Source organism: Talpa occidentalis, unplaced genomic scaffold (genome assembly GCF_014898055.3).
Source record: "Talpa occidentalis isolate TD23 unplaced genomic scaffold, MPIMG_talOcc4v2.1 talOcc4.3, whole genome shotgun sequence".
Lineage (NCBI taxonomy): Eukaryota > Metazoa > Chordata > Mammalia > Eulipotyphla > Talpidae > Talpa > Talpa occidentalis.
This window is the reverse complement of record NW_023603184.1, coordinates 132736084-132760933: the sequence shown is the minus strand read 5'-3', so window position 1 is coordinate 132760933 and position 24850 is coordinate 132736084. Positions and strand designations below refer to the sequence as shown.

At 37.2% G+C, this 24850-nt stretch overlaps 1 protein-coding gene across 14 annotated transcripts in view; it reads left to right on the top strand.

Moving 5' to 3' along the window:
* LOC119256170 (ribose-phosphate pyrophosphokinase 1-like) overlaps window positions 1–24850 on the top strand; it is a 301237-nt gene that overhangs the window by 48985 nt on the left and 227402 nt on the right. For 12 of the 14 annotated variants that reach the window (XM_054700049.1, XM_054700053.1, XM_054700045.1 and 9 more), the window contains one exon: window positions 4449–4574. The gene's annotated coding sequence lies outside the window, so the exon portion shown is untranslated. Of the gene's footprint in view, window positions 1–4448; window positions 4575–6451; window positions 7031–24850 lie in introns of those variants that run through there. The other 2 variants (XR_005127650.2, XR_005127649.2) reach the window with 2 other exon arrangements.

The window sequence follows — 24850 nt, the reverse complement described above, 5'->3', positions numbered from 1 at the left end:
CAGTTTCTTGGAGATGGAAGTGATATGCAGAGTCACTCTACTTGGAACTTCATCCGTTTATTCCTAAATCCTGGCAGAATGAATTCAGCACTTGCTTGGTCATTGCTGTTGTCTTTCAATGCTTAAGAAACAAGGCCTGGTCCTTAAATAGCCATAGTCACAGTCTACACTATACCTTCCTCTGTCTCTATGCTTCCCATTTCAAACTCTACAGAAAATTCCATTCATGATATTTTAAAAAGATAGGTATTTTTAAAACATAGTATGCTATGTTTCTCTCGGGGAAATTACTCTTGCAGTTTTGAGCTTATAAAGATTCCATTGATATTTCTGGAAGTCTATCTCTTATGAAGTCAATGTTTGGAAAAGGCTTTTATCCCATGGGACACTGATTATCATGCTCCCCCTCAGGAGTTCAAAAATACTTTAGACATCCCATTCTTTATGCCAAAATGTTTTCCTGTATAATCACTGACTTTAAAAAAAATATTTTTATTATTGAAATGCTTGGATGGTCATGAAAAAATAATGGTAATTTCTTTTAATATTAAGATAATTTCTACTATAAAATGAAAATTATGGTGGTGGGGAAGAACTGGGTTCACTTCTTTCATACGTTCTCTTTGGAATCACTTTACTTTTGGGTTCTAGTAAATTCTATTATGGCCTGTGAGCATCACTTTGAGTGGTCAAGTGAATACTGTATTTTAATCTAACACAAAATAATTTAAATAACAGTTTAAGCAACTAGGGAGAAATGCATCAAATTATAACCAGTAATAGCATGATTTAGAATTAATCTGCTGATCCTTTAGCTTTCTCTTGAGTTAGGATCTAGCTTTAAAAAAATTTCTTGATATGCTTTCTGTATCCAGCAAAACAAAACTAGTTATAGTAAAAGGGCCTTTTACTACTCCAAAGTTCAAGAAGTTTACATCTGAAATGATTTAAACCAAATTTTGAATGTACAGAACAGAGACATTTTAGCTACCACATTTAGCTACCACAATTTTTCCTTGTCTGATAATAATAAAAAAAAAATTCCAATAGATGAAGTTCCTTTAAAAACCACATAGAACTTCCAAGAAGTCTTTTCTCTACTTTTGTGTCATATGATATTTTAAAAAAATGGAAAAGATTCTTCTGGAGTTAGAAGAAATATTAACAATAAAATCAAGGTGTCTTTTCTCTTTTTATAATAGGTTTTCAGATTTTCAACTCCTTAAGCTCATGTGCTAATTAAAAGTCCTCATTTAAAATCTTTCAAGGGCCTCCCTGGTGGCTCAAGGGGTTAAGCACCACACTATGAGGCAGTTTGATCCGCGGGCTGGCCAGGGAGCAACCCACACGGTGAGGCAGACCTCTCCTGTGTCGCCCACTGCTCCCCTCAGCAGTGTATTCCAGTCAATCTGCCTGTTCTGTTCCCCACTCTGTCTCTGGTGAATCTTCTCACCCCCTGCACCTCTGGCCAGTACCCCAGTTCTTGTATGTATAAATAAATAAATTAAAAAAAAATCTATCAAGATAAGGACAAATTACTGAATGACCTTTCTAAGAACTTTCTGTTTAAACAAGGGCATTAGTATGGAGACTGCCATTTTCTGAACCTTTATCATGCTAAAACCCCTCACTATAACATTTGTTTTTCTTTTCAGAAGGCATGTTTAGAAAAAATAGTGATTAGATGTTTAAAGTCAGGACCCTAACCAAGCTAAAAAGAAAAGCTAAAAAGAAAGCTAAAAAGAAAAGCTAAAAAGAAAGCTAAAAAGAACCATTAAAAACACCATTAAATTTTTTTAATCTTGCTACCAACCGATTATAAATTGATGCCTTCTCACTAATTGGTAACTTCTTAGTTGTGAATCTACCTTGGTTTTCCATTTCAACATCTCTATCATCCATTTCTCCATTTCCCTGACACCTGACTAGTTCTCTAGGATACTGGTGCCGATCAGGTTTGCCACTACTGATCGGCTATTAGGTAAATCATATAGGGACATAGAAGAAACTTGAACTCTCTCATCTGTAAATGGGATGCATGAGGGGGCATTGTATTATATTGATTATGCCCCGTCCTCAAAAATTTCCTGATGCCACAACTCCAATTCAGGCTCCTCTTATTATACCTTGTCCTCCCTGATCTGCCCACCTCCAATCTCAACTCTGGCATTTCAGGTTATTTCTAGAAATGTAATCACTTTTGACCTTGAGGAACTTTTTTCTTTTATCTTCATTTGCTGTTTAAACCGTCACCTGTTTTTCTAATATTCCCACCTGTTTCCAAACTTGAGTAAAACCACCGTGAAAACTGGAACCATTCTTATTCTTCTTGGCAGAATTTTAATGCAGGCAACTGGTCTGTTGGCCATAGGTTTCTTAGTCACAGCCACAAGTAATCCATTTCCTTCTTGGCTGTTAGGGAAGGGCCCGATTAGCCAATCCAACAAATTTCACACCCCACCCCCTGCTTCCCTTGGTTTGTTCTCTGCTCCTGCCTCAGGCTTCTTGCCAGGTTGTACTGAGAGCGATCAGATTACCTTTGCAGTGTAGCCAGAGAGGGCACAATGCTGTTTATCTGCCATCCACTCCATAACTGTATTTTCAGTATCAACAAGTTCTGCTTTCTTTGACTTGTCCTTTTTCTTATTAAGGAAACTTACCACTTCTCCCATTTGTTTATAATCAGTTGATGATTAATTTTAATTTCTTATTTTTTTACCATTTAAAAAAAAATCTATTTATGCATACAAGAACTGGGTGTAGGCCAGAGATTCAGGGGGTGAGAGGATTTACCAGAGACAGAGTGGGAGCAGAACAGGCTGGTCTACTGAAATACACTGTTGAGGAGAGCAGCAGGCAAGACAGGAGAGCTCGGCTGCACCATGTGGATTAGCTCCCTGAAGGGGATTGAACTCATACTGCAGTGGCTGGTGATAGCTTGATAGCACTAAGACTTTAACCCCTGTGCCACGAGGGGAGGCCCTGATGATTAATTTTTAAATAAAACAATTTTGTGTCGTTTCCAGTAACATATCACTGAGTTTCAAAAAATTTGATGAGATGCTCCTTTACCAGTAAGAAAAAAGTTTTTTCACTTGTTCAAAAAGTCATGTGCTAAATGTTAATGAGCAATACAAACAAAAATAAATCTTATGGTTCCATAATATGGGAACTTAGTTCATTTTAGTCCTAGAGTTTCACTTAAAATTGATGAGTTTTGAAATAATTGTCTTTGCTGCGATTAGAAAAAGATCTCTTGAGAAAACCTCTTGAAGAAGTAAAATCTATAATATGTTAAGGTACATTTGGCAAAGAAAATGACTCATCTCCATGAATTCTGTGTGCATTTAAGAGCTAAGTTGGGCGGCCAGGAGATTGGTAGGAGTGGGTTATTTACCTGGGAGGACCTGGAAAGCTTTTATACAGTGTCAACAGGATTGTTGTTAAGCAGCAAGTTGGCAAACATGGGAAGGTTGTCATTAAACAATGTTGGGATTCAGAACTGTTGACGTTTATTTGCTTTTTGACTCTTCAACAGTTGATAGAGCGATCCAAGCCATCTAAAAAGAAAGGCGCATGCATCATTGCACGCCTTCTTTCTTTTTAGCGTTCTTGGCAACCTTAAACAGGGCAAAACAATAAAGCAATTTTTTTTTTTGCATTGGCTTCCATAAATGGATTTTTTGGGGGGGGGTTCATGAACTCCTACAAATACGTGTGGCATTGATGCATAATTATGTGCATATTTGTAGTCTGCATATAACTCTCATTTTGCTAAAGGGGGCTGCATACTTGCAGTCCCCTGTTTGGGTGGGGTGGGAGGGTTCCACAATGTCCATTAGCTTTTTATAAAGGTCTGTGAAACAATACTCTTTATAAGTGACTCCTTTGGGGGTCTAAATTGAGAAGCTTTACTAATGTGGGTAAGGAAGGAAAAAGAGAACACAGAGTGGTATATGCATATGCAACTTTTAATAGCATGATCCAGTCAGGTAGACATGGAAGTAAGAGACGGAAGACTCTGGTCACTTCTGCAAAGTAAGAATAATATGTTGAGAACAAATGAGTAGAGATTGAGAACATTAGTATAGCCTCTTCAAAAAAGAGCATCAGGACACCCTTATCTTATTCACCTAGACAGGAGTTTCTAGTTTTTGGTACTCACTAGAAAACTGACACTGTCAATACAGCTTTTCAGAGCTCACCAATTCTACCACAGGTAGACATGGGTTCAGAAATGTCTGCCATTGCACCGGGCCCACTGGGCTCGCTGCACGGCTCTGAGACATATCAGATACCCCTACTTAACTCTCATTTTGCTAAAGAAAAACTGATGGCTCTGAATTTGTGCAACTCCACTCCCAAATCTACATAATTTCCCCAAACCCTTGCTTGACATGGCAATTTAATATCTAAGAGTCTATATCCTGATTTTTCCTTATTTTCAGCAAATAAGCATCAGGGACACGTTTATCCAAATTGGGTTGCCACCTACTTGACCCACCCAGGTGGATCCACATCTACCCATCATATAAAAACCATCACAAGCTTCAATCCAGTTGCTTTTCTCCAAGGTAGGACTCCCTCATAACTTTTTTGGTCTTATTACGTCTAAGTGATAGAAAGGTAGGTTAAAAATGTGTATTTTTCTTTGGGTTCATGGTTCATTTGTAGAGTTGCCTGCTCTTCTCATTTGCCTGCTCTTCTAAGGACATTTCCCTAATGGTGTTTTATCAGCCCCACACTCCCCACAGCTCATTAACCAGTGAGTGTTGTGCTAGCTAGTCCTTTCGTACACCTACTTTGGCACCTCCCCACCTTCTTTTCTTTCTTTTTTCTTTTGAGGGGGGGAAAGCAAACTTAGACTTCCCTGGAAGTTTCAGCTAACATTCTTAAAATGGGTTCTTTTACTTCCAACCCTTCCAGCTATCTAAACACACATACACATACACACAAATTAGATTTCCACAGAATGTGAGATTTTACTCATCAAAAAGTCAAGTTATCATAATTAGCTGGCAACCTATCTGCTTCAGCACTGCTGAATATGTGTTAGTATTTTAAATATGTCTATGTCTACTGATGGAATCACATGTTTTTCCATAAGTCTAAAAACGATCCTTTAGACAATCCTTAAATCATGATGTAGAGTCTACAGAGGGATGCAGACACAGGCTCACACAGGAGCTACATAAATCGCAAAGCCCAAGGCAAAATGAAAATATAGAGCCACTTGTTCAGAAAGTAGGAAAATTTCCATTAAAGACACTAAAATATAGAACTTTTCTTTTTTCTGTAGTCTCCCTTACAACTTGCCAGAGTATTTATTTGATATTTCACGTTATTTACTCTTGCTAAGTAAACTAAAATTCAAAAAACAAATTTTCTTTTAGTATTTAAATAAAAACAGTGTTGTTGAAATATGAGTACTTTGGGCATCAAATCTGGTTAGTTATTTGCATAGAATTACAAGTAACAGTGTATATAATCCTCTGATTTTTGTGGATTTCAGAGGCAACTTCCCCTATGAAAGCTGAACAGATTTTTATCTCCTGCTTTGTAAATATATTCATTTCCTACACTGCAATAACAAATTAATGGCTTAAAATCACAAAAATTTATTAATTACAGACCTGGAGATCTGAAGTCTGAAATGGTTTCTGGAGGCTTTGTTTTTTTTTTTTTTTTTTCTGGAGGCTCTAATACAGAATTTAATCCCTTGCCTCTTCCACCTTACAGGGGGAGGCTACCTATATTCCTTGGCTCTAGACCTCTTGCATCAAAAACAGCAGCATAACATTCAAATCCCTTTCACTCTTCTCTCTCCCTCTTATAAATGACTTTGTGATTCCATTGAGCCCATGGGGATAATCCAGACTATTCTCCCCATTTCAAGATCCTTAACTTAGTCACACCTGCAAACCCCCTTTAGCCATCTAATATCACATATTCATTGGTTCTGGAGATCAGATTGTGAACATCTCTGAGGGCCAGTAAATCAAGAGGTGTCTACAATATCATGCTTACTCCAAAGAAAATTCTTATTCTTTAAAATTTCACTAGAAATCAAAATATTTACTTTTCATTAGATGAATTAGCCCCAGCCAGGTCAAAACTTGAAAGTAAATTCATACAAGAAACTTTGCCATTCAACTCCACAAGTGTGTTGTTAGAGCAAGCATGGGCTAGAACGCTGGGAAAATACAACAGTTCTTTAGGTAAAAGAAGCTGTCAAGGTAATTTCTTTCTACGCTGTGGTTTTCTCCACAGATGTTGCAAATAAATCAGAGCAAGAATGGAGTAAAGGCACATGTGTTTAGTATTATCCAAACTGCGCTAAAAGCTGACAAACCATAAAAACTTGTTTTCTGTCCTTTCTAGTAAAGGGGTTTTGGAGCTAATTTATCCTGCAGTTCTGACTTTCCCAAATTTTGTGACTTTTTGCCTTCAGACATAAAACAATGGAGGCTGTGCCCAGTTCTTCAGGTGGTTGATGGTCTCCCTTGCTGTGCCCCCTCAATGCCTTACTTCCCGCTGATGATGAGTGACGTGGGATGAAGGTGGAGCAGGTGTGCGGTGTCTGTCCTTGGCGTGTCGAAGCATGAACTGAAGGAGGAAACTCGATTTTTAAAATTTCTTTCAGGAGAGGGGAACCGAAAGGATGACATTTCTCCCATAGGAAATGCACACACACCTGTTTTTTTGGATTTGGCGCTTGAGGCAGTTTCATAAAACAAACTCCAAAGTAAAACCATCAACATGAGAACATCTTTGTACCGGGCCAAGCTATTCTCGAAAGATAAGTGCATTTTCTGACCAGGTGCAGGGAAATATTTCCCCCTTTTTCCTAAACACAGAACTAATTTTCCTTATCTTTTGGGGCAATACATCTTTCTTTCACATTTGGGTAAGAAAACTGGGGAGGCAGCACTGACAATTTTTAAATCCCAGTATTTCTGCTATTTCTGGTTCATCACCTTCAAAAAAAATCAAAAGTCTTTTTGAATAAATGTATTTTGAAATAAGATTTAGATCCAAGTGTAAAAATTATGTATGTGTGTAATAAATATGTAATCTACTTAGAAATTAGCATCATGAAGTTAGAGAGTTACTTATCTGCTTTTTGTGCCCACTTTATGCCCGTGTACTCACTGGGCGCCGGTAAATTTATAACAACAGGTTCTCCAGGGGAAGGCAAGCCTTGATTTGCAGTGTTTGCCAATTTCCAGGGCTTTAAAAATATACTCCCACCAAAGCCAGTTTCAATCAACCTTCCTCAAGTCAATAAAGGCAGGGATGGGAAGAGATAGGCACAACTGACCTCCTGAGCTGGTCCAGGAGAGGCTCTCCTGGATTGATGTATCTATCAATTATATGACTTAGATGATTCATATAGATAATAAGGGACATATTCAGAATGTGAGAGAGAGAATGTGAGAGAACTATATACAGTTTGCAATTGGGAAAACTATAAGGTTAAGTCATATGTTCTGTAACTAAGATCATAATTTCTGACTTCAAAGAGTCTGGATTCCTTTTTTGTAGATTCTGGTAATAATCCTCTGTGTCCTATCCTGTTTTTCTAGGCATCTGTATCTTATTTCAGGGGTCTACATAAAAATTACAGCACGTCTTGAATCCTTATTTATACATTTGATACTAAGTATGTTTTAATTGATGAAGTTTTTCACTATTAAACTTGAGTTCTTTCCAGTATCACTGAAGATACCAGATGTCTATTTGTGTAAAAATTTCCTGAGATTGAACTTGTTAGCTCTCTGACCTGAGTAGTATGTGTGTGTGCTTTCCTTTGGGTTATATTCTCTGCAGCACAGTGGCAAAACTTTTGTACTAATGTACAGGAGTCCCTGTTCTCTTCCCATCTCTGGTCTCAACACACCCAGAGACCTGGAGAAGGGAATGCTTTGCTCTGGGATCCTATGTCAGAGATTTGACTCTAACCATCTGCTGGCTATGCCCCTTTTTACTGAGTCTGTGCCCTTACTTCAAAAATCAATATCTAGATTCTAGAGACCCCAAGAGTCCCCAATCAATAGATACCGAGGCTGCAGGACTTGCATTGACCTCTTTGTCTAGTATGTCTTCCAAAAGGTAGACTGTGTCATCTTCTAAGATTTTGATTAAGGGTAGCTATTTTTGTTGCAAACTGTACGTTATCTTAGCACTACTGTGCATCTTAAATGTGAACCTGGCTTTCCAGGTCAAGGATATAGGTTGGAATACATTTCACAAAAGTGTTTATTGACTTGAACTTTTAAATATTTAGATATATACCATATGGACATTGTTTGTACTCTTAAAACAAATAAATCCATACCCTGCAAACAAGAGGGCAGGCCTCCCAGACCATACATTCAAATGAAGTCTTCTCTCCTTTACGTGTAGACAATTGAGGTAAATAGGGTGAGCTTTTTAAGAGGGAAAAGTTCCAGGGAAAGAGCATGGGTATGGGAATTACGGGAATTAGTCTATCAAAGAATAGAAAATGAATGCCCCAGTGTCACTAGCCCTGGGGTGTGCTGTGAGGACACCCACTGATGCCCAGGCCAGCAGGGAGATGGGTGGGTGGCAGCAGTCTGGTCTGAAGGAAGGACCCACTTGTTCCTCCCCCTAACCCCTTGACTCTGTCTCTGCGAGGCCAGGACCCTCTTCCAGGTGTGCCCAAGAAAGATAATGACTGCGCCGAGGAAGGCATATTATAAGCTTCTCAGCATTGTGGACTCTCATGTTACCCTGGTCTCTTCTCTTCCACTGAGGCAAGCCTGGGATTTGTGAAGTGGACCAACCAATGGGCATTTTAAACTCCTCCGGGTGGTAAGAATCAGTTCTGCCTTTACTCTGGGCTAAAAGTACATGTCAATGTGCTGCAGTGTGTTCTGTCATTAACCTGCTTCTCCCCACCCTGTAGTAGCTCTGGGATTTGGCAATATAATTGCTTCCTATGCTATGTCTTGTAGACTACATACATAAACTATCTCCTCGTGTTTTTTTTTTTTTTTTCCCCAGCAAATCTCTGTTGGTCTGGGAATCTGAATTAAGACAAACTCGAAAGAAATATCATTTTATATACTCAAAAAAATGTACTATAAAATGCAACAGCATGGATAATAGGTGTAAAAGTAATTCTTTTTGGTGCATCATGTGAATTACTGAATTGGTTTCGTCTAATTAGGAAAAATATCGAGATAAACATTCTTTCCATTTTTAAAAGGTAGCCTTTGCTTAATATTTTTCTGTTTTCATTCATTGATTTCTGATCTGATTTCCTTTTTGTTGGCCTTGGGTTATTTTCTGTAGTTTTTAAGGGTAGAAGTTCTAGTCATTGGTTGGAGATGTTTCTATTTTTCTAAAATAAGCATTACTGCTATAAATTTCCCTGTGAATACTACTCTAGTCACATCCCATAAATTTGATATGGTCGTTTAAGTCTCTTTAGTTTCAAAACATCTTTTTATATGTTATTTGTTTAATTGAGCTAATATTGAGATACCACCACCAGGTGTTACCACCATAGTGTACCAGCCACCAACTCACCGATATTCTACACCATAGACCATTGTGTTTGCTTCCTATCCCACTCTGACCCTACCCCCTCCTTGCTGCTTCAGTTCTGTAGTCAGCTATCAAGGGTTAGTCTTTAAGCTTGTCTTTATCTGACTCTTAGTTTAGTTATCTTATATTCCACACATTAGTGACACCATTGGTATTTGTCTTTCTCCTGACTTATTTCACTTAGCATTGTCCCTTCAGGCTCCATCCATATTGACACAATGGCATGCGTTTAAGACAAACATTTTTATGAACTTAACTGGGAAAATAAAGTAATTAAATAGCCAGGATTTGGGGAGTATCGTGTAGCTTTGCACTAAAAATATGAAGAGTCTTGGGCCTCCCCGGTGGCGCAGCGGTTGAGCGCTGGGATGCGAAGCTGCCCGCAGCCTCTGCAGCGCCGGTTCAATTCCCGGCTGCTCCCCGGCCACCAGAGGAGGGTCCCACATGGTGCGCAGACCTCTCCTGCCGCCTGCTGCTCCCCTCAGCAGTGTACTTCGGTCCTTCTGCCTGCTCTGCTCCCCGCTCTGGCTCTGGTGAATTCTCTCACCCTCCCGCGCTTCTGACTGTACCCAGTGCATGTATAAATGAAACAAACGAACAAACAAACAAATAAATAAATAAAACATGCCTCTATAAAAGAAAAAAAAATTAAAAAAAAATATGAAGAGTCTTGCTTTTATATGCTACCATTTAGGATGATACACCAAAGTCTAATACAGTAAAAACAAGGGCAGTAATTTGGAGATAGTAAAACTCTCTGGACCAGCATATGGTCTTGACTCTCCAAAAGCTATTGGTAGTTGAGGTAAAGAGGATATTCTTGAAATAAAGTTTGGGAAAACTTTTTGGAAAATATAAATCTTGAAAGACACCTTGGAAGATGCGTGGTGGAATGGGGAAGAGCCTAGGAAATGGGAGCAATACAAGTAGGATGATTAATCTTACGTGTCTACCTGACTGAGCCAACAGGCGCCTGGACATTTGGGCAAATGTTATTCTGGGTGTTTCTGTGAGTGCTTTTAGATGAGATTAACATTTAAGTCAGCTGACTGAGTAAAGATAGCCCTCATTTATGTGGGTGGGTCTTGTCTAATCAGTTGAAGGTGTAACTTGAACAAAAAGACTGACCTCTCTACAAGAAGAAATACTTCTTCCTGCCTGACTGCCTTCAAACTGAAACTATGGCCTTTTTCCTGTCCTCAAAATGAAACATCAACACTTCCTGGATCTTGAACCTGTTACCCTTTAAACTAGTACATACCCCATCTGCTCTCCAGGTTCTCAGGCCTTCAGACTTGGACTGCAACTAAACTGTGAGTTCTCTGCGGTCTCTAGTATGCTCACTTACCCTGCAGATCTTGGGTGAAATGAGGTTCATTCAAGTATCCAACTAATAAAATTAGATTGTTCAGAATTTACTAAATTCTTAAAATTTTGAATTTATTTACTATTCTTGAGATTTAAAAGGCAAACTTATAAGCCTCTTTTATGACACATCCCAACTTTATGTGTGAGAGAAAACTCCAACATTTTTTATTACATACTTTTCCTCTTATAGGTGAGACTCCTATACACCTAAAGTGATTTTTGCAGGGTCCCTCAGAGTCAGGACAAGGACCCAGATGCCAGTGTCCCAGTCCTCACCCTTTTCTCTGGGAGGGGATATGTTTAGGAGAGAGATCAGGGCTTTGGAGTCAAATCAGAGTAATTCCAATTAAAATGTGCCCACATAATTGGTGGGTGAGTTCCCAACTGACCTCATCTATGAAATGGAAATGAAACCATGCTGCCTATGTCTGATGATTTTTTATTAAAATAAATATTTACACACACACAATCCTAAACTGTATGCTGGTAAAATGAAATCACTAGTTAACAAATTTTGCCTTGTTTGGTTTAGATTAAATTAAAGACACATAATGCTTCTGTGGTGGTTAAGTGCCACACAAGGAAAAGGGAAATATTGATATGTGAAAAAACTCCCCTAAGGATTGAGTGAGTAGCTCTGGTGAGCAGACCCATGTATTTTCCCAATTCTCTGATCTCATGCTAACAAGCCTTTAAAGGAGGGGTTCTTTACTCCTCACGGCCACAGACCACAATCTGGAGAACAGATTGGCCTTCTGGGGAACAATATTTTTAAATGTTTATAAATAAAATAAAACACATGGAATTACAAAAGAAATAAAGAAAAATAAGCACCTAAATATTAAAAATATTGTGAATATATGTATATATTAATATTTACAAAATATTAAATAAAAAGACCTATTGGTATATTCAATTATTATCATAATATCAAATTATGAATGAGTGTGATCTGTATTTCAAGATAGCCACAATGACTCTACTATGACGAGATTTTTTGTTCCAGTTCTTTATAACAAAGTCATAGTTTATAACTAATATTATAGTTGTTTATTACCTACATTTATAGTCCAAAGAAATGCTACATTTCAGACAGAAGATAGTGAAAACAGATTTACATTGCTCCCCCCATTCAATTTCATGGACCTTTTGTATATTCTATCCATGGAGCCTTTCAGGATCTACAGAATCTGAATTAAGACTCTCTGATTGACTACCTTTTTCTTAACAGCATCTCAAACTACCAGGCCTCTTGCTCCTCATATATTTTACGCCTCCGTTGCTTCCTTCAGCTGATGCCTCTTGATCTCCTAATAAGGCTTAGGAAGCTTTAGGTGAGATAGTTGCCAATTTCCTAAATCTCATGCTATTCTGGACTCTTTATCAAAACTCTTGCCAATTATTTCTAATTGTTGTTTTACTAGATTCTCTCCTCCAACTGTATCTGGAGCTACTTGAAGACACTTAGGGATCATTTACTTATTTTATTTGTTTGTTATGATTTACCAATTTTTTACCAATTTACTTATTTTATTTGTTTGTTATGATGACCTACTCCATGATTTCCAGTGAGGATATAGTGATAATTAGTCATTCAATATCTTTTATGTGCTTTGTGTGTGAACATGAGTATATGAGTGACTTCTGGACAAAGGTGAACGAGGCGGCATAACTGTTTTTATAGGGGTAAGAGCAAAGACTAAGGGTCATCATTTGAGGGGCAAGGAACCTTGGCTTTGGGGAACTTGAGAAGTTTTTGATATATAAAATGCTGAATAATAAATGTAAAAACTGTACTAAATGTGTTCACTTAATAATTCTCAAAATGGTACTACAGGTTTTATGCACTTCATAGTATGTATATTTTATGACAAATAGTTATGACAGATGTTGGTTCTGAACAAAAGGGAGATCTGGGTGCTCTCAGCTGGATTAGCATGCTGGCTGCTGGGGCAGGCAGCCCCCATGCTGGGCCGGTCACCCCTCACTGATTTGGTTTTATTCAATTGATCAATGATTGGTTGTATTCAATTGATCTAAACCCTCAATGATCGGTTGTATTCAATTGATCTAATCACTTAAAACCTCAAGTTGCTAGCCATTTCAACTCCTAAATAAATTTTACCTGAATTTTCTATGAACAAAAGCAAAACCTTTTTAATTCATTTTACATGTAGCCTAACCCAGAAAAGTTGTTTCTTACTAGTTTCAATACCTGAAGAGAGCTTTCTACACCTCTTGTCAGTTTTAAAAACACATGAAGAGACAGTTGTTGAGAAAGTTCAAGTGCAAGAAAGTTAAACTTTGTTTTTTTCAAGTGATGATAACTCAAAATGAGTGTTTAGAAGAAATGAATATAAAGAATGAAAGGGAACTCATTACTTTATGTACAGTAAATCCTCACTTAACGTTGTTAACAGGTTCTTAGAAACTGCAACTTTAAACAAAACAAGGTATAACTAAACCAGTTCCTGGAATATATTCTTTTCTCTTAATTCCTATTAGGATTTCTCTTTTTTTCTCATTGACATTATAACAAAGATATTGAAAAAATTATATAATTGGAGAATCTACTGAAGTTACTTGTATCTATTATGATACCATTTAAATGCTGGTATGATTCTTTTTTTTAAAGATTGATTTATTTATGCATACAAGAACTGGGGTACAGGTCAGAGGTGCGGGGGTGGGGTGAGAGGATTCACCAGAGACAGAGTGGGGAACAAAACAGGTAGAGGGACTCAAATACACTGGTGAGGGGAGCAGCGGGCGAGACAGGAGAGGTCTGCTGCGCCATGTGGGTTACCTCCCTGGCCAGCCGGGGATTGAACTTGTGCTGCAGAGGCTGCGGATAGCTTCACAGTGCTGTGCTTAACCCCTTGCGCCACTGGGGAGGCCCCAATGCTGCTATGATTCTTTTAATCAAGACGAATTCATGATTCACTAAAAATGTTATATTAGTGAAGATATGGAAATGAAGCCAGGCTGAGAAAAGGTCTGATCTCACTTAAAGTGATAAAAAATAGTGAAAGTGTTTTATCAAAAATTTCAATACAAAAGAAAGGACATTGCAGGGTAACATTAAGTGCAAACAACAGGAGCTGAATAAATTTCAAAAGAATGGAATTTAGTAGAAGAATATGGAGTAGCTCCCAATATCTAAAAAATGGAAGCACAACCAGGCCTCCAGCAAGACAAGGGCAAGATAATGGCAGGGACCTGGATGAAGAAATGGGAACATTCTCTTTGGGGTGTTAGAATCAAAAGACTCAGCTCTAATCATCTTCTTCCTTTGGGCCAAATTCCTAGGATTTCCATCTTGTTGGTCTTGGCAAGTGAGAGGAGGGTTCAGGAGAGTGCCAACCTCTTAATTACACTCAGATCAATAGTTCCTGATTCCACCAGGATGGTACATGATGAGCAGGGGTAGATCCCTGAAAAATCATAGTAAGAGGCAGGGATGCTGGACTGGCAAAACCAACAAATGTTCACACAGATGTGTTTGTTTTATTAAGGGGAGAAATGTTTTCTCGCTAAATTTGTCTAATCCAATATTGTTGTCATTTTCTGCACACCTACAACAGGAGTTTAAATACTATTTTTAACTGAACAATTTACAACTAACTAAAGTATAGTAGTAACTTAAGACCACAATGGACTTTATTATATAAACATTAGTGACAATTTTAGAAAGGCATAGTTGTTCGTGGTAAGTCATTTTGCAGTTTCATAACAATTTAAAGGCAGCTAATTTTAAGTAGACACTTCCTTACTGATCATTTTACTTCTTAGAAGAATTTTATTAAAATGTATTTTTTGTAACAGCATACAATTTATATCATACAATGTATGGACAAAATTAACATCAAGCATTAAGAAAAAAATAATGTAGTTTATCTTATGAAATGTAAGGTTGTTTTTATTTAATGGAATTTTGAAGTTTTTCACTTTTCACTTTTAATCACTAATGATCATTGTTATATCAACCATAATCTGGGTTTGGTTTGCCTTATTTTCTTCCTTGTATTCACTGATATGGAGAAGCAGTAAAGAAGATGTCAAATGTTAAATATAATTAATGATTGATAACATGTGATTAATCAAGGTGCTATTTCTGAAAAGAATAGTCAGCAAAGACTTGTTGGTCACCATTATTAAAATTTAGTCATTCTGTGAGGTGCAGATACTAAAAGATCAAACACCTTTGAAGGGAACCCTTCAGATGAGTGCTTGAGGGTGACTCAGAGAAACATGCCTTTCTGGACATAAAACTATCTAATTCATCCAAGAAGATATGAGCAAAGTTTTCTGAGAATTTAAGTAGCAGTGAGAAGCTCATTTGTGAACAGAGTTCTTTTCCTAGTTAGGTTCTGGGTGATTTTTGCTCTGTGCTTAACATTCCATGAAGTTACTTAAGACTATGGACTTAAGTTCTTAAATCTCAGTTTCCCAATTTGTATAATAAGGAAAATATTGATGCCTACTTCTCAGTGATACAGTATTGACTAAATAAAACATGCAAAGTGATTAGCAAAGAACCGAGTACTTTATTAATATCAGTTGGTATAATTATCACTCAACAATTCTGTAATAATTTGAAGATCCCATTAATTCTCCCAGAGCATTTGGAACGTTTCTTTAATTTTATCACACCCATGAAGTTTATCAGTCTCCTAATTTATGTGGCAACTCCTCTACCCTAAGACTGTCAAGTTTCTTTTCCAAGTCATCTTTAGTGTGCAATCAGCTGGATCCTTCTCTCTTGGCCTTTAATGAGGCAATGAACTGGCTTATCCCTCTCATCTTCAAGCCTTTGGGTGCCAAAAAGATACACCAATTCCCTTGACATTTCTCCCTGTTCCTCAGGGGCATCTGCTTTCCCTTTCTGCCTCATCACCTCTAGAAAAATCATCTTTTGTTCTCACAATTGCCAACAAATACTGTTTTCATGGTTTGCCAGAAGTTGTACTGGCATGCCCAGTGATGATGGTTCCTAAGAAACTAGTCCTTGAAAATAAAATTCATACTTATCTGGCCAGTTTTGGAATCTTAAATACATTGTAGAGAATCATGAATTCTTAATATATGATAGATCTCCTATCATATAAAAGAATGCTGAGAGATATCCATGAGGATAATTTGTTTCCTTATTACTTGAGCTATGTCATTATTTTATAGTGTTCATTTCCTTAAGATCTTAGAAACACAGCTAGGTTTACAGGAGAACACACACAGCTGAAGGGAAATGTTTTTAACATATGACTTTGCAAGATGTGTCGGTGATCATAACTCTTATTATTATTACAGTTTTACACTCAATATTACCTAAGAGGTCATGGGAAGGATTTGAGTGAGTGATTTATTGACTTTTTAGATATACAAGATGATTTTTATGTCCAGAAAGAGAAGAAAAAGTCCATTGTTGGAAATATCTAGTATTTTGTGTTCCTACACCTTATAAATTTGACTATCCTTTCATTTAATCTTAAAAACTAGGAGGTAATTTGATTTTCACCTCCCATGTTACAGACTAGGAAATAATAATTGAGGAAGTGAAGAACACTTAATTTCCATGTCATACTGCCATAAGACCTCTTCTGCATGAAAAAAAAAAAAAACTAATTTCTCTTTCAGCACAGGTTCTCCAGGTGATTATATTAACTTTTGAGATTTTGTTTTGCTTTATCTTCATGACTTGTCATTGATCTGCATTCTCATAATGTGAATATTTAGCTTCAGATTACTTTTATCCAAATAGAGCTAATGGATAAACCTAAACCTAAAGTCAGGGTTTGAAAGTTGGCTTCTTAAGGGCCCTGAAAACACCCCTCCCCCTAGAATGCCATGGCCTCTGGGCTTCTGTCCAGGCTCAACCTGCCTGCAAGACTTGATTGCTCCATCTTGTTGGTTCTCAATGGAGAACTCTTTGTTTTAGACCCTGTTCTTGTATTCTGCTCAGTGGACTTGAAAATTGGAGATTTCCTTGCTTCCTGATCCTTCTTATGCCTGGGAAACAGACTTGGAATTCTTCTTTTCTTCTCTTCATTCATCAAAAGGACAGCCCCACCAGTTACCATTCCTTGTTTCAGCTCTTGGAACCCAGCCTGGGCCAACACTTAGGCCCCTTAAGAAAAGAAGTATAACTTCCTTGGCCTATTTCCTTCCTCAATGGATTGAAGAACTAAAGAGAGAAAAGCTTCCCAACATATACTATGTAATACTAAAATTTACTTTAAAAAAAGATTTAACCCCTGTATTACCATCATTTGAGACAATTTATATAATCGAATACATGGGATGATTAAAAGAAAATAAACCATTTCTTTCTTTTCCCCCTCTCCTATTGAAATTAAGCATAAATGGTTGCTTGGGTAGAATGAATCCTTACCACTCAGAGGTGTGCATGCTTGGAACTATCTCACAGGCCCATGATCACTGTCATGTAGTTATCTTTTATTTTGCTGAGGCAGAAATTTGTATAGAGCATGTGACTACTCACCACAATCCCTTCTCTTCCTCTACTTGAGCATACAGCTTAACTCTATTTTCCAGCTACCCTGGTGTTTAAGTATTAGCCGATGCTAAAATTCTTGCACTGGTGTGCTCTTGCACGCCATTACACTTTCTGGCTTCCTGAAAGGGAGTTGACCACAGCCACCTTGGAAGGATGACGGAGCTTTTGTCAACCTGGTCCTCTGGATGACTGCATAGAACTGACTGGTTATTGATCTGGAACTAATACCCTGATCTATTACCTGAAAGAGGCATAGAAGTTTTGTTTCCTGAGACACTGAATCTGGAGGTCTATTTGTTATCACAGAAAAGCTGGTACTAACTGAACATTGCACATGTGGTCTTGAGTTTCTTACTAGAGAGTATGCTTAGTAGAAGCTACATGCCTGTCTTTCACTATAACTTGCTGTCTGCTACTCATCTTTTTGTAAGCAATAACTCTTGCCAACTGGCATATCTTTTGAACATTGGTGGAACATAAAAGCACAGAGTAAACCACTAAAGGTTGGTAAAGAAAAAAAGGTGAAATGCAATTGAGTGTATCTAAGAATGGAATGGTTCTCAGCAAAAAAAAAAAAAAAAGTTTCTATAGCAGTGAAATTCAAAATTCATATCAATAATTTGAATAATTCTATCAAAAGCTTTACACACAGAAAGAGCAAGGTAATTCTTGAACCGCTTCAGCAAATGCTTCAAACAGGATTTTAAAAACAGGTGTATAGGTAATTTTCTCCTGAATTTGTAAAGTTAATGATACATGTAGAGATCAATCACAATTTTAATTCATACTTTACAATATTTCAGGAGAAAAATTTGGGAAGTATTTTTTAAAATGATAATTTATAAACATATACAAAAAAGGTGATCACTTTATGCCTTCTAAATATTATTTGAGTAGTCCAACACTGGAATGAATTTATGTTCTTGATTCTTTAAAACTGTGATATTAAACCACATTTTTTGTATCTTTTTTTAGGCATGATTACTTGGGGTCAAAGAGTTACAAGTTGGGGTACACAGATTCAGATAGAAAACTTAAAATGTTCCCCAAAGAGGGACAAAGTCAGGGTTTTTTATGGGAGGAATAACAGAAGATGAAGAAAGCAGTTGATTAATGTTAACAGGTTTGAACTATATTCAGCTTTACAAAATTGGTTACTGATTCTCTAAAGGGATAAAAAGAATTCACTGAATCTAAAAATCAATAATCATCAGTTTTCAAAGGGTTGTTTGCTTGTTGATATCTTAAAACAATTGCTTTTGGTTCAGTTCAAAGATCTTTGACCCCACTGGAAGAGAAAGGTAATGCAATTTCTCTTTAATGGCTCCCTGAATCTACTGGCTTCACAGATGTTCAACTTTTCACATTTTTTTCTTAATAATGTCTCTAAGTTCCATGTAAGGATGCATTTTCCTCACCCAAAATAGTTTTTGGATAAAGCATCTTCAGGGTCATTTTACCCATTTGATCATTTAGGCACAGATTCTGGAGTTTATTTTTTGTCTTTAATTATAAGATTTCTGAATAAGGAGGAAGGAAAAAAATAATCCTTACTAGGGCCTATGAAATTTGTGAACTAGACTGAAAAATGACCCTTGCTTGACTAATACTTTACAGCTGTGATTAAGTTTAAGATTTTTGAGGTGAGGGTTTTATCCTGGGTTCTCAGACTGAGTTCCGAATGTAACCACAGATTCCACTTTCATCTCCTTATAACAGATGGATATTGGACACACAAAGAAATGGAGGAGGCAATGTGATAACAGAGGCAGATTTAGGGGACAAAGTCACAAGCTAAGGAAAGCCAGCAGGCACCAAAGCTGGAAGAGACAAGAGCCAACTTCTCCGTTAGGGCCTCCACAGGGAGTGTGGGCCTTCTGACTCCCTGACTTAGACCCAGTGAAACTGATTTTGGACTTCCAGCCTCTAGAGCTGGTAGATGATAAATTTCTGTTGGTTTAAGTTATGGAGTTTGTGTTAATTTGTTATAGCAAATTAGGAAGTTAATTCAGTGCCATTTTCTAATGACTGAGTTTCACTTTGCTAAATTTATAATGTGATGTTTTATTTCAAGCTTTGAGACTTAAGTTTATCTCTCTATCCTTTGACCCAGAAAAAGTAGATATACCTCCTGTTGTTTTATCAGTTGTTGAGGATACATACAGGGCTTAAGGCAAGGGGCTTCTCCCTTCCTCAACTGAGTTTGAATATTGAAAAAATATTAAGGTAGGGGCCTCCCTGGTGGCACAAGGGGTTAAGCACAGCACTGTGAAGCTAACTGCAGCCTCTGCAGCACGAGTTCAATCCCCAGCCAGCCAGGGATGTACCCACATGGCACAACAGACCTCTTCTGTCTCACCCACTGCTCCCCACAGCAGTGTATTTCAGTCAGTCTGCCTGTTCTGTTCCCCATTCTGTCTCTGATGAATCCTCTCACCACCTCCACTCTGCACTTCTGGCCTGTACCCAAGTTCTTGTATGCATAAATCAATAAATCTTTAAAAAATTATTCATTAAAAAAATTAAGGTAGGTAGGAAAGAAATTATCAATTTTCTCATGGAAAAAGCTGATTTTGGAGAATGGGCTAATAAATATATTGAACCTCAGATTTACAGAGAATTATCTGACTTATTCATGGCATTGGACAACCAAAAACTTTCCTTAGACACCTCACTCTCAGAAAAATGAGAAGGTAAAAGGGGCTCAATAAAATTAAATAATTCCTTCTTTGATTAAAGGAGGAAATGTCAGACAGAAATTTTAATGGAGATCTCTATACATGGAAGGAAATATTAGGGACAGGAGAGAGATTTCTGATGGCTCCATCCCAAGATTAATAGCTATCAATAGGCAGAAAAAGTAGGATTCTAGCATCAAGAAGCTGATTTGGACTTTGGACTTAAATATTTCCTGAGTTCATTCATGGACCTTTCTTTACACATCCCTGTTTTTAAATAACTAAAAGAGACTTCTGCTTATTAGGGTTTGACAAAAGAAACTGTCTTTATAAATATATTAATATGCACCTAGATATGTCAGTCCTTCATAAACGGTATTAATATGTTATCAGTTTTTCTTCCTAAAATGATTATTCCTCAAAAAAAAAATTAAGAAACCTTGTTTTTAGTGTTGAAAGTCTACAAATTCATCATAAATTCTCATAATCCAGCTAATGTCTATTTGTCTTGATAGGTTCATTTATTCTCTCTCCTAAAGTTAGTTTTAGCTATTTAAGTTCTTTGTAATAGAAGCAGCTTTTGTCTACACATTGGGCCACAAAGGATTGAGTAATAACATTAACAAATTCCATGAACTCACATAACACCTTTTCACCCTAAAACCTTTTCAAATGCCAACTCATTGTCTACTCAACATTCCAATGTCTCAGTGACAAAGAGTATTATTCCCACTTTTCAGAGGGACAGAAGAAAGCACAAAAATGTCAGCGCCATCTGTATCTAGAAATCAGAGCCTTCGACATTACCAGCATGCTTTTACTTTTCTTCTAAGAGAGCATATTGTTTGTTAAGTATCTCTCTGGGTTATTCCAAGTGGGATTTCTGAATGTGACCTCAGGCTCAATGAGGTAAGCATTAGCTGGATTCCTGTGGTTAGCTTTTCAATGCATAAAGTAGGACATAAATAAACAATGAAGTGCCTACTGTGTGCACAGCACAATACACTTCCGTTTCTGAGTCTTTGGGCGTTCCTGAAAACTTGAGATTTGAATGAGGGGCAGAGTGGGGCCATTAACTTCCTCTCCTCTCCTTGCAAATTTGCTCAGGTGAGGAATCATTTCAAGATTCAGAACATACGATACCATTTTTGGGTAAATTAAAGATTTCAGATTCAGTACCAAGGAATGCTGATCATTTTTAAGGGGTTATGGACATATCTGGTTGATCATTTTCAGGTCTCCATGAAATACTATCTATCTCGCCAGGGGAGCTTCCTAAAACCTGGAGACCTTCTTTATCTAGTAACACCAAAAATTAAGATTTTTATTCTTTTCAAGAACAATTGGTGTCTGGAGGTATTGTCAGCTAGCAAATGCCCATCAGCAAAACACACTGATTTGGCAATGCATAGCACTTGATGATGCACAAAATATTAATATACTAAAATCAACCTGATTACCTTGACTTTGTATTTCCATCATAGTGGGGTTTCTTTACAGATACAACTTCTCATAATAATTTCCACAGACAGATCATTTTTTTTTTCAGAAGATAGAATTTTATTTTCCTAATTTAAAATTTGTCATTTATTGTACTTGATAGAACCTACTTTAGTTCCAAACCTCATAATGGCCTAAAAAGCCAGGAAATGATTACCTACATCTCAGGAATTGACAGGCCTGCACTCTTACTTGCTAATTTGTTGTAGAATGCACCAACTTATGTAATATTCATTAAATCAATAGTATTTTGGAAGTATATGCTGTGTGTCCATTGCCATCCTAGAAGCCATGAAACCTTTGAGAAGCAAGCTCCTAAATTTAGGGAGCAAGAAATATAATTAGGAAACAAACAAATAAACCCAAGACAACAATAAAGGGATAGAAAAAACATCTCAAATTGTGTGAGTGGTAAAGGACTTTGCTGGAAGGGGGAAAAAGACCTTTCTCATTGGATAATATCCTATCTGGAAAGATTTTGTAAAGGACAGAATCCTGAAGAAATAGTGAAATATAGATTGCCTGAGAGTTCTAAGCAGAGGTAGTCATGTGAAGTCTGGGAGAGACAGTCTAACATTACTGAAAAATTGTAACTTAAACATGCAACAGAACTTAGACAGGTAAGAAAATTCTTAGAATTCTCTTCCTGTGTCTGGCACAAATAGAAATTTTATTTTAGCCACATTAATTTTTGTATATGGGGACCTCCCTGGTGGCGCAAGGGGTTGAGCACTGCAATATGAAGCAATTGCAGCCTCTGCAGCATGAGCTCAATCCCCGGCCAGCCAGGAAGCAACACGGATGGCAAGGCAGACCTCCCTGTCTCGCCTGCTGCTTCCCTCAGTGGTGTATTTCAGTCAGTCAGCCTGTTCTGTTCCCCACTCTGTCTCCGGTGAGTCCTCTCACCCCCCGCATTTCTGGCCTGTACCCCAGCTCTTGTATGCGTAAATAAATAAATCTTAAAAAAAATTTGGTATATGTAGGCATTATAGCATATTTGACAATGCAAAAAAATGGGAAGAAAATAAAAAAAGATACCTCATGTGACCTAATTCAAATTTTACTTATTTCTTTCCAGTATTTTCCCTCAGCATAAGTATGCATACATATATTTATATAATTAGAATTATACCATATATGCACTACATATTTTTAATAATTAAATTTCTAAAAATCACTTCTTTCTAGTGATCATTTGTTTCTCCAAGCATGACCTTTGGGGAGAGAAGATCTTGACCAATTTTCTGCCAATTTGGAGAATTTCACTTAACAACTGAATATTTTGCATCATCCACTGTTTTCTTCCTATTAGAATAGTGAATGGTAAGCAGGATAGAAGTAGGAAGTTTATATCTTCTCATGGGTATAGGAGGTCATGCAACTGTTTAACAGAAAATGGAGATTACTCGTTCATTTGTTTGTTGTAGCTAATGAAGTGATTGCAGAATATATGCCAGGCAGGGTGCTAGGCTATGGTGGGGGAACTAGATGAATATAAACCAGCTCTCAAAGAACTCACAGTATAAAGGGAATAAAAACATCTGACTAGGAAATCCTAGAACAGTGTGTAAGTACTATGACAAAGGAAATGCAGGATTTTTATGGTAACTCATAATCTAAGCTGGTGCAGGAAGTCTTTTGAAAGCACTGAAAATAACAGTGACTAATCAAAGCTGAGAGGTGACTAGGAGTTAGCTGTAGACCAAGGGAAGGAAAGCATGCATTTCTGGCAAAGGGAACAATATGAATGTATTTTTTCTCTGAGTTCAGCACAATAACCATAGCCTCAGCAGTGCTGGAGCACCACGTGCAGTGAAAGGTACGGATATAGGTAATACAAGAGAGGACAGAATGGTAGGTATATGAAGATGAGCTTTTAAGAACAAAGGGGACTCATTAATTTTTTTAAAAGATTTATTTTTATTTAGTTATGTATACAAGAACTGGAGTATAGGCTAAAGGTGCAGGGAGTGAGAGGATTCACCAGAGACAGAGTGGGGAGCAAAACAGGTGGATTGAGTGTAATAAACTCCTGAGGGGAGCAGCAGAAAAGACAGGAGCAGTCTACTGCTGCCATGGCTGGGGATTAAACTCATGCCACATTGGCTGGTGATAGCTTGATAGTGCTAAGACTTTAACCCCTGCACCAACAGGGAGGCCCCTCATTAAAATTTTAAAGTAGGAAATGACATCAGATTATAATTTACTCAAAAATCCTATCAAAGATAGTTACCTTTCTAACTCTAGCTATAACCAACTTATTAAAGTCTATTATGATGCTAAATACCATACTCATATGAAATTACTGAGTATCCACTATAAGCCTACAAAGTACATGCTATTATTCCAGATACATAGAGGAGAAACTGAACTCAGAAAAGTAAGTAATTTGCCCAAAATTCTGTAGCTAGTAAATTGTAGAGAACTTAAAGGAAGATCTATTTTACTACAAAGTCCATGTTCTTTCCAGTGGACCAGGCATTCATCCAATTATGCTCAGTACTAGCTGTTGGATAAGCTTGCCAACATTTATTTGAAACCTCATTAGAACTGGAGGAGCTTCAAAAAAAAAAAAAAGGTGAAAAGGTATGGCAAGTGTAGGAGGTAAACTGGGAGTAGTGAAAAAGTTGAGTGAATCAATTCCTCTAAGCAACAAACCCCACTCTGTTCAGATCTACTTAAGTGGGTTCGTACGTTCACTCAAGAACTTGTCAGCTAACTGATATAATACCTTCAGAATATGCAAGTTTTCTTTTACAAAGGGGAATTTGATTACACTGGCAACTCCAAGTAGTCCCCATTTCTTAGATTGTTTGAGTTTCTGGGTTGATCTTATATAGAGGAAATAAATGACTTCTAGAAACCAATTTTGATTGTGACTTTTTTACAGGTAGCCTATAATTTATATGAGGATATCTAAAAGATAAATAGCCATTAAAAATAAGGCAGATAGGTAATGTAGACAGATAGGTAATGTAGGAGAGCTTCAGCAGAAGTTTCGTTGTCTATCTTTCATTGTTTATGTTTGAGAGACCTTATCTTTGTATTGTATACAAGTCAAGGATAGGTTTTCATAGCATCTGTACTGATATGTAAATAATATCATTTGATTACTTTTGTTCTCCCTGGCTAACTATATACAATTAAATAACTAGATACAATTAAAGAGTTGTCAGAGCAATATTTGTTCTTATGGATAATTTAGTCCAGTCCCAGA